General features: G+C 42.1%; 1 protein-coding gene across 6 annotated transcripts in view; it reads left to right on the top strand.

Moving 5' to 3' along the window:
• Positions 1-1,264: 1,264 nt before the first annotated feature.
• The window catches only part of Zyx (lipoma-preferred partner zyxin), a 412,145-nt gene continuing 403,471 nt past the window's right edge, over positions 1,265-9,938 (top strand). For 2 of the 6 annotated variants that reach the window (XM_070112675.1, XM_070112678.1), the window contains exons 1-2: positions 1,265-1,591; positions 1,679-1,788. The gene's annotated coding sequence lies outside the window, so the exon portion shown is untranslated. The remainder of the gene's footprint in view (positions 1,592-1,678; positions 1,789-9,938) is intronic. The other 4 variants (XM_070112676.1, XM_070112677.1, XM_070112673.1 and 1 more) reach the window with 4 other exon arrangements.

Here is a 9,938-nt window from a genome sequence, read left to right as displayed (position 1 = left end):
TTTTCCTCTAAGGCCTTCATTTGTTGAGACGAGATTAACTTCCCTTTTCCATACCCCTTTGCTGTTATAAGCAGCATGGTATGCTTCGCAGTCTGTTTAATCACTAGATGGAGCGGTATGAGCTCTAGCATGACCTCAAGTGCTGCGGTTGGACAAGTGCGCATTGCTCCAGAGGCGCAGATGCAGGCAAGTCCTTGCAGCTTCGATAGTTGAAGACCTATCGCAATCTGCGATGCTTTCGATGCCTAAACTACCGCTCCATATGTAACAATAGGCCTTACGCACACCGATTTCCATTGCTCGTAAGCAGCTCAAGGAGTTCATATATTACGAGACTCCATAGAAGAGTGTCCCCCGCCCTGAGGGCAACGTCTCGTAGTACCAAGACGTATCTTGCTCTCCCCCACTGTGGCTTCAGCAATCCTGGTAAGCAGTACAGCCTCTATCCATCTGCATATAGGAGCTTCCACATTTCTTTTCTTCAATGCTTAATCCCGCTTGCGTGAGACGCATTGTTAAAAGCACCTTCAATCTCTAGGAAGACACATATCGTCACGTCACTATTCTCCAGCGAGTTTTGAATTTCAACCGTTAGTTAGTACAGTGCAGTGTTAGTAGACCTACCTGCTCTGTAGGGGTGCAACTTTCAGCCCCCAACACCCAGGGTGCGATTTGGAGCGGAGCGTTGTGCTCCGATCGATGTGGCTGATTCGTATTCTGTCTCTTCGAACTCGGGGGTTCTTGAGGAGTTATCTGGGTTCGTGAGGAGAAACTTACTTTTTTCTGCAAATGTATTTAATGAATATATAAGATTTCATATTTAAAGACCTTAATAATTGAAGCATAAAGTTTATTCACCAATTGAATTATTGAATATGAGCAATGATATTTACATATGCAAACAATTATCATTAAAATATAAACTATTACATATCTATGTATTTATGTACTACTTTTCATGTTTTTTTATAGTTTCTATTTTGAATATTACTTTGCTATAATGTAGTTACCGCAACAAAACATAAAACATTGGCATTCCATCTTTGCTGGCATCATGCGACCGTACATGCATAATGTGCATGTTTTTCAAAATTTCTGTGGAAATGAAAACAGCTCTGTCAAACCACCAAATTACAGTTCATTGCTAGCAATGTATAGCATGAAATATATTCAGACGTCAATTGCTAAACATTAGCGATGTGCAGTCTCCATGGGCAATATTGCTAGCAATACAGAATATTAGCAATCTTAAATTGCTCACCGAGATGCCCCGTAAGAAAGAATGGCACTCAAAAGAATCCCGCTTAAGTACCATATGGGATGTACGATTTGTTTGTTAAAAATATGCATTAGAAATATGAAATTGTAATATCTTTTAAATAAAGTTTTAATTAATAAAAACAATAGTATACAGTTCTTAAGCAACATTCAATGTTAAATTAAAAGCAACAAAGTATAAAAAAACAAAATTTTGGATAATGCAATATGAGATCATATTGTTAACAAATTTAATACTAATTAACAGACACGCGTATGTGTTTCACTAAAAAATAACGTAAAGGTTTTTGAAGTGGTACATAAGGGAAAATTTGTAAGTAAATGTTTGAATGAAGCACAAAATTCTGTGATACATAAGCGAGTGGTATCTAAAAAATAATTTCTATGTATTAAAAAAAAGGCGTGAGATGCAGTAAGACACAGGAAGATAGGAGGGACTGACACTTAAAGGGGACACTACCCGGATTGACTGTATGGTACATATTTGGAATATGATGCTTTATAAGTTAGGTAAATACGGGTGATAAGGAAGTTCTCCTAAGTTGTAATAAATAGTATTTTGATATATATTTAGGGTCGGCTTTAATATACCGTCCCAGGCTTTCGGGGATAAAATGGGTATGGGCGGATAGAGGAGATTCTCCAGATCAAGCATATATATAGATGTAGCCGCGGGAAACTTATAGTTTTCGAGATATTTATGTTTAAAGTTGAAATTTTCAACTATTTCAAGTACGTATATTTGCGATTTAATATGAATTATGCACTTGTATTTTTCATTTTTATATCCACTAACACTTCACTAATTTGTTTTTAGACATTTTTTATATTAAATACTGCAAAAATGTCTATATTCCAATATTTAAATCATTCTTCAATTTTATTAATTTTGACAATAACAAAAGGGTTGTAAATGTCAAAACACCAGTGTTGCTAATATATTTTGCAAACGAAGAAAAATAAAATAAAGAGATTATACCCTAGATACAGGAACCAACGCAAAAAGGAGTTATACGCGAAAAGACCTTGGTACACCCCGTTTTTGGACCGACAGGGTTATTTTTTTTTGAAGAGCGGCCGAAGGAAGCCTACGGAAAAAAAGGTTCTGCGTAAAAAAACCTTGGGACACCCCGGTGTTGGACCGACCAGGGTTATTTTTTTGAAGCGCGGCCGAAAGCCTCCAACTCAAAAAGAAGTTCTTCAAGAAAAAGTAATATTGTCATAGATGGTATAACATAATACTTAACATCAATGCTTTAATAGTTTATATCTCTAGGTTTTGGATTCCTGTATTTGGGGTATTATCTGTTTTAATTTCTTTCAGTTCAATTACAAAAGATGTCGATAAGGTAACACTGGTTATTTGACATTTTGCAACCTCTTTGTTATTGTCAGAATTAATAGAACTTAACAATAATTTAATTATTTTTGAATTAAACTATTTTTGCACTATATAATGTAAAATAAATGTGTACAAACGAGTTAGTGAAGTGTTAGTGGATATAAAAGTGAAAAATATAAGTGTATGATTCATTTAAAATCGAAAAAATTCGTACTATAAATAGTTTAAATTTTCAACTTTAAACGTAAATATCTCGAAAACTATAGGTTTCCCGTGGCTATATCTATATATATTCTTGATCTGGAGGATCTTCTCTATTTGCTCATACCTATTTTATCCCCGAAAGCCTGGGACGGTGTACTAAAGTTTTCCCATTAGTTAAAGTATACAGACGCCTATGGGCATTATACAACTAAGTATTTGTAATTTATATTACATAAAAGAAATGAGCGGGAAGGGTATATATTTATATTAACAAGATTAACTAGTTATGTGTCTGTGGGTTAAGGGTATTGTAGTACACTGTGTCAAAACCTTTTGAACTAAAAAGTTTGACCAGTTGACCAATTAAGAAATTTTTTTTTGTGTTATTGGATCGTATCTTTTCGCTTAAAAAAATTTACTTTTTTTTTCAAATTCAATAAACAAAAGCCACAGAGTTCATTTTCATTTTAAAAACAATTAACTTAAACAGAAAAAGTCTCCGCTCATCAACCAGAACACAATAATATCAAGTAATTATAAAAATTTTAATAGCTGATGGGGTAGCCTCGAAATTTTAGAGCTTCTGCTTGACGTTTGGGCTTGGAATGTACTAATTTTCTCGTATCTTGAGCTGACATTTTACTCCATTCGTCCAATATAACTTTCTTGAGCATTTCTGTGCTGCGGCAGCGGCCTACTTTCCGGGGGAGACTTCGACAGCAACCCCAGAGGTAGTCGGTAACCTGGTGGAGTATTGCAGAAGAAATAAGCTGCCTCTATTCCTAGGTTGTGACGCCATCGCCCAACATACGGAATGGGGCAGCACGGACTGCAACACACGGGGTGAGTCTCTAATTGAATTTGTAATTAGTAAAAACTTAATCGTTGCAAACGTGGGGTGCGAACCCACTTTTGTTACTAGTGTTAGAAAGGGAGGTGCTGGACATCACTCTTAGTAACGAGCCTATGGCATGGTTTATCTCACAATGGAGAGTGTCGTCAGAACCCTCCATGTCAGATCACCGAATCATAAGATTCGCACTGGGGATAGACGTCAAACAACTCCCTTCCATGCGTATCCCTAGCAACACGGACTGGGCCACTTTTAGGGACTCGCTAGAAACTAATGTTAGTAGGAGGGGCAGCTGGATAGAAGTGCCACGGCTCCTGGATTGGAGAGCAGATTGCGCTAAACCAAACCATTATGGAGGCATATCACAGCAGCTGTCCTCTAAAGACAACCACCAAAAGTCGCAGCTGCTCCTGGTGGTAGTAGACTCTCAGAACTAAGTAAAACGGTACGCAAACTATTTAACAAAGCCAAGCGTACCAGGAACTGGGAGGACTACAGCTGCAGCCTAACTGCTTACAATAAGGAGATTAGGACAGCAAAGCAGAAGAGCTTCAGGAAGTTCTGTGAAAGCGTCTCCTCAACACCAGAGGCAACGAGGCTGCATAAGGCTCTGGCTAGAGACAAGACGAACACAGTACTGGTAATCAAAAGATCGGATGGGACCTATACCTCCAGCGCAGAAGAAAGAGCCACGGCTCTTCTATTTGCGCATTTCCCGGAGACGATTCGAGAAGACCACATCCAACCTATGGTCGAATGAAAGCTATCTCGCTTAGATTGGATAGTCGCAAAACAGCTCGAGTTTCGTTTTGTGGTACCAAGCTGTAAATATGTCCACGTCACACTAGAGAGTTTGGGTGTCTTGTACGCCTGTTATCATTCGGAAAATCTTCAGGTCATCCGCATAAGGAAGATATTCAGACTTGAAATTTGCATCGATGTTGTTAACGCAATATTGAAAAGAATAGGTCCCAGGTGTGACCATTGGGGTACTTCGGATGACACCTCGTACTTTATGGATAGATGGCCGTCGACTTTAACTTGTAGTTGCCGTCCGGTTAAATATGAATGGATCAAGCTCAAAGCTCTACCTCGAATATCGTAGTTACTTAACTTAGCGAGTAGAATATTATGGTCTACTCTATCAATCTACGTAGTTCCTGTAACATATTGAATTTAGCTGTTAACATGCTTGCCTCAGGTCACTGAATTTATTATAATTGAGTTTGGTACTGTTTTTCTTGTAGGCAGAGTACGTTTCTTTTTTGAGTAGTGTTTTGCTTCAGTTCATTAGAGAACCGGTTAGGAAAATTATTTGATTTTTGTGTATATACTGGAACCAGTGTATATACTGGAACCTGTGTATATACTGAAAAGACAAAACAAATGGTTTTATCGGCAAAATCAATCAACCCGGATTTATTCCGGCCAAGGACTGTCAACTCGGCAGAATTTTGTCGCTACAACAACAACAACAGTTGTTGTAACGATTATCTAATCCCCGTTTGGGTGATAAATTCTAGATTCGTTGTCGTCGAGGTCATCTAACGGAAGGCCCAGGAAACAAGCTGTTTCGACGGGGTCGGACCATAGGGAGAGGGGTGTTAGATGAGTGGGGTTTGTTGGGCATGCAAAGAGGTGGTTAGTGTCATGCGGAGACTCATTGCATGCAGGACATGTGTTTGGTATGTCAGGGTCTATTCTGGATAGGTAGGAGTTTAACCTGCTACAGTATCCAGAACGAATTTGCGCGAGGGTCACTCTAGATTCGCGAGGCAACTCGAGCTCTGTGTCTGCAATGGGTGGTGGTTTGACTCGTATTACGCCATTCACTGAGAGGGAGTCGGTGAAGGTGTTAATGGCTCCACTGTGAATGGCGGTCAGTGCCTGTCTGAAGTTAGTTGCGTCCGAAGTCTGGTCGGCGTGCTGTCTGATGTCGTCGACGTAGTCAAGGAAGGACCTCTTGATGTTCCTAGGAGGCTGTTCCGCTGCAAGCAGGCGTCTGCAGGGGTGGTTTCTGCGAAAACATCCCAGCAGAAACTGCTTGGAGAGGAGCTCGTTATGTTCCTTAACCGGAAGCATACGGGCCTCGCTATGTAGGTGTTCGATTGGGGACATCAAGAGGCTCCCCGTGATAGTCCGGAGTGCAGTGTTCTGACAAGTCTGAAGCTTCTTATTCTGCGTGTCACTGCATCCAGGCGACCATATTGCGGCTGCATAATTGAGGACCGGCCGGCCGATTGCCTTGTATGTTGCCAACAACGTTTCTTTGTCTTTTCCCCATGAGCTGCCGGCAAGCGACTTGAGGATTTTGTTGCGGCTCTGTACTTTGGCAGTTATCGCGGTCGTATGAGGAGTGAAAGAGCACAGACTGTCCAAAGTGACGCCTAAAATTTTAGGGTTATTTACTGTCGGAATTTTTGTGCCATCGACTGAAATGTTCAGGTCCAGTCTGTACTCCTTCGTCCAATTGGTGAAGATGGTCGCTGTGGATTTAGTGGGGGAGAGTGTTAGGTTCCTTGCAGAAAAGAAGCGAGAAAGATCGGAGAGGTAGCCGTTTACTTTTGAACACATGCCATCGATTCCATTGCCCGACGTCAATATCGTACAGTCATCTGCGTACGAGGTGATTGAAATTCGCGCTGGTGGCTGGGGGAGTTTTGAAATGTAAAAATTAAACAGTAGCGGGGAGAGAACACCGCCCTGCGGAACCCCCTGTTTAATTTTCCTGAGTTTGGAGTTTTGACCTCGAAATAGTACGGATGAGTGTCGACCGCTCAGGTAGTTCATGGTCCACCGCTTCAGCCCTGGAGGGAGCGTTGATTGTTCCAGGTCCTCAAGTAGCGTTGCGTGATTGACTGTGTCAAAAGCTTTTGACAAGTCCAACGCTACGAGGATCGTCCTCTCGCAGGGTGGCTTCTGGTTCAGGCCATGAACTATCTGGGCGTTTATGATGCTGTGGTGGTACTGTGCACTTTACGGAAGCCATGCTGATGGTCTGCTAGGCTCAGGTGGTGGGTGAATGACGGGAGTAACAAGGCCTCAAGTGTCTTCACTACTGGAAAAAGGAGAGTTATCGGGCGATAAGACTCCCCTTTGTTGGCGGGTTTCCCAGGTTTCAGCAGTGGGACCACTCTTCCGACTTTCCACATGTCGGGTATTTGAAGAGTTGATATCGACAGGTTGAGGACCTTGGTGAGGTAGTTTACTCCCGTTGGGCCTAGATGTTTTAACATCAGCATGCTTATTCCGTCAGGGCCGATGGATTTAGACGATTTCGCCTTTTTGATGACACTCTGAACCTCCCCATCGGTGAAAGTAAGTGGTGCGCAGTCTTTTGGCATTTTGCGCAGCCGTCGGGTAACACATCGTTTGGCCTTGTCGGTCGAAGGGTGCAGTATAAACTGCCGGCTAAAGTAGCTCGCGCACTTCTTCGGGTCCGAGGAGGCATGGCCATCGAATTGAATTTCAACCCGATCGTCATGTTTCCTCGGATTTGACAGGGCCTTGACAGTAGTCCAAAGCTTACTCACACCGGTGGAGAGGTTGCAGGACTTCAGGTGCTCTATCCATTTTGTCCGCTTATGATGGTTTACCATTTGCCGAATCTCCAAATTGAGATCCTTTATTCGGGGATCACAGGGATCGGCATGGCGTAAGGTGTCGCGCTCATTTGCTAATACAGCTGCTTCGGCTGGGAAATTAGGGCGGAGTTCCGCTATTCTTCCAGCCGGTATGAAGCGAGCTGTAGCAGCAGCGATCACCTTGCGGAATTTACGCTCGCCAACGATGACGTCCGTAGGAATGGATAGTGCGTTGAAGGTGCTCTCAGTAAATTCTGTGAAGCCGACCCAGTTAGCTTTGTTAAAGTTACCATAGGTGCGGTTATCCACAGAAATAAAGTCAGGAGGTTTCTCGATCGAGATAATTATGGGCAGATGGTCTGATGCAAGAGTTAGCATAGGTCGCCAGGTTATACTATTTATCAGACCACCGCTAGCGATGGTAATATCTGGCGAGCTATTACAGGTGCCCATAATTCTGGTGGGGGCTTCGTCGTTCATTGTGCAGAATGTCGAATCGTCTATCTGTTCCGCCAGCTAAATCCCCCTACGATCGTTTGACAGGCAGGAATGCCAAAGATCGTGATGCACGTTAAAGTCGCCTAGCACCAGACGGTTTTCACCACGAAGTAGCGCATCTATATTCGGGTGATATCCTGTTGGGCAACATGTAACTGGGGGGATGTATATATTAAATATTTCGAGCTCGACATCGCCTGACCGGACAGCTATACCCTGACATTCTAGGGTGGTGTCCCTGCGGTCGATGTCAACATCGATTAGACGATATTGCACGGTGTTGTGCAATATGAAGGCTAGGCCTCCACCATTATCCCGCTCGCGACAGTGTTTTAGCTCGTTGCCCGGTATAACCGCCAGTATGCCGGTGCAAGCCTTTTGAATAGCCTCCACGTCTGCATAACGCTTTCCTTTCATCGGCAAATGCATTTTTCCGAAAAGGTAGAAGTCGTACGGTGCCATATCAGGTGAATACGGGTAGTGGTTGACTGTTAAAATGTGATTTTTGGTGAAATATCGGCCATAAGCGTCGATCGATGAGACGGTACATTATCGTGCAACAAACGCCAACTTCCTTCTTCGCGATATTGGGGCCGAACACGTCGAATACGGCGTACCAAACGCTTCAAAACTCCAAAGTAGAATACCGCATTAACGTTTTGGCCGGGTGGAACAAATTCTTTGTGGACAATACCCTTGGAATCATAACAAATCAGCATTGTCTTCTATTTTGACTTTTTTGACGGATTTTGGTTGGCCCACATGTTCATCGTCATTTATGTCCTCACGACCACTTTGAAAACGTTGAAACCACTCGTGCACTCTGCTACGGGAAAGGCAATCATCGCCATTAACTTGTTTCATCAATTGAAACGTTTCGATAAAAGTTTTACCAATTTTAAAACAAAATTTAATGTTGGCTCTTTGTTCGAAGAATAGATGAAATGTCATGAAATTTTCAGTCAAGTCGCAGATGCTAACGCACTAGTCGACATATAGATGGCTCCACTAGAGTTTACTTTGTTACTGTTTACTTTGGAACGCACCTTGTATATCATAAAAAGCACTAAGTTTATTGCCCAGTCCGGATGATGAATATACTTTCGACCAATTGGTGTGCAAGTAAAAGGCATTTAGGTTAACATAGTCGGCGTTTTTAAAGTTATAGAAAGGCAATCTAGGTGGTTTAAGGTTGGTCTGGAGTCCAACTGTGATACTAAGAGCCGGATGATACAAATTCATTGTGACAATTGGCTGAGTGTGTTCGACAATGATGTCCAGGTTACTGAAGCAGAGATCTAGCAGGTTGTTGTTGATTGAAATACAATTGAACTGTCGACATTCTATTTGTGAGAGTCCTTCATAAAGAAGATTCCCACAATCGGTAAGAGGTCTGCTGCTGGGAAGGTTAAAATCACCAGTGATGAGGAAGTGTGCGTCCTTGTGTTTTATTTTCTAATGCAACAGAGTATCAATTACTGATTGGAACTCGACAATTGATGCTCCTGGAGCAAGGCAGATACAGCCGATAATGATATCCGAGCTTTAGCTTCTAATTTTTACGTAAATTTGTTTAATATTTTCAACCGGGATTGTTACGCTTTCTGCATGGATGGAGCTCCTCGTAGCTATGACACCTCCACCTCGTTTGTTAACAGTCGTAAAGCTGTTTCTATCCTTTATGAAGATTTTGAAGGTGTTATCTATAACTTCCCTTGCATCCATGACTCCGTAATGCAGAAGACATCACTGGCATTGATTGATGTCGATTTGAGGAAGCTGCCGAGTTTGGTTCGGAACCCTCTCACGTTGTGATACTGTACGTGCATGTTTGTCTGGCTTGTTTTTTGCGCTAAGCGGGCGAAAATTTTTATCTACTAATTTATGAACGCCGGTAATATATTTTATGGTTTTACTAGAATCACCGTTTTTAACCATTGTATCTAGGTTCTTAAGATGTGTAAGCTGGGCTGAAGTGAGATCAGACTTGAACGTGATTTGAGCGGACCCCTCAATAGATTTTGGTGGCTTTGATTTGAGTATTACACATGCTGTAGAAGGAGAAGTGGTGCTGGCTAGTAACGGGCGAGTTCGACCGGCGGAGGGACGACCTAGTCGGCGGAGCTTGAAACTATCCACGTTAGTAAGAAGATCTGGGGGTAGCAACTTTTGTATAATG

Source organism: Bactrocera oleae, chromosome X (assembly GCF_042242935.1).
Source record: "Bactrocera oleae isolate idBacOlea1 chromosome X, idBacOlea1, whole genome shotgun sequence".
NCBI lineage: Eukaryota > Metazoa > Arthropoda > Insecta > Diptera > Tephritidae > Bactrocera > Bactrocera oleae.
The sequence above is the reverse complement of the archived record's forward strand: the minus strand, read 5'-3'. Positions and strand labels throughout refer to the sequence as shown.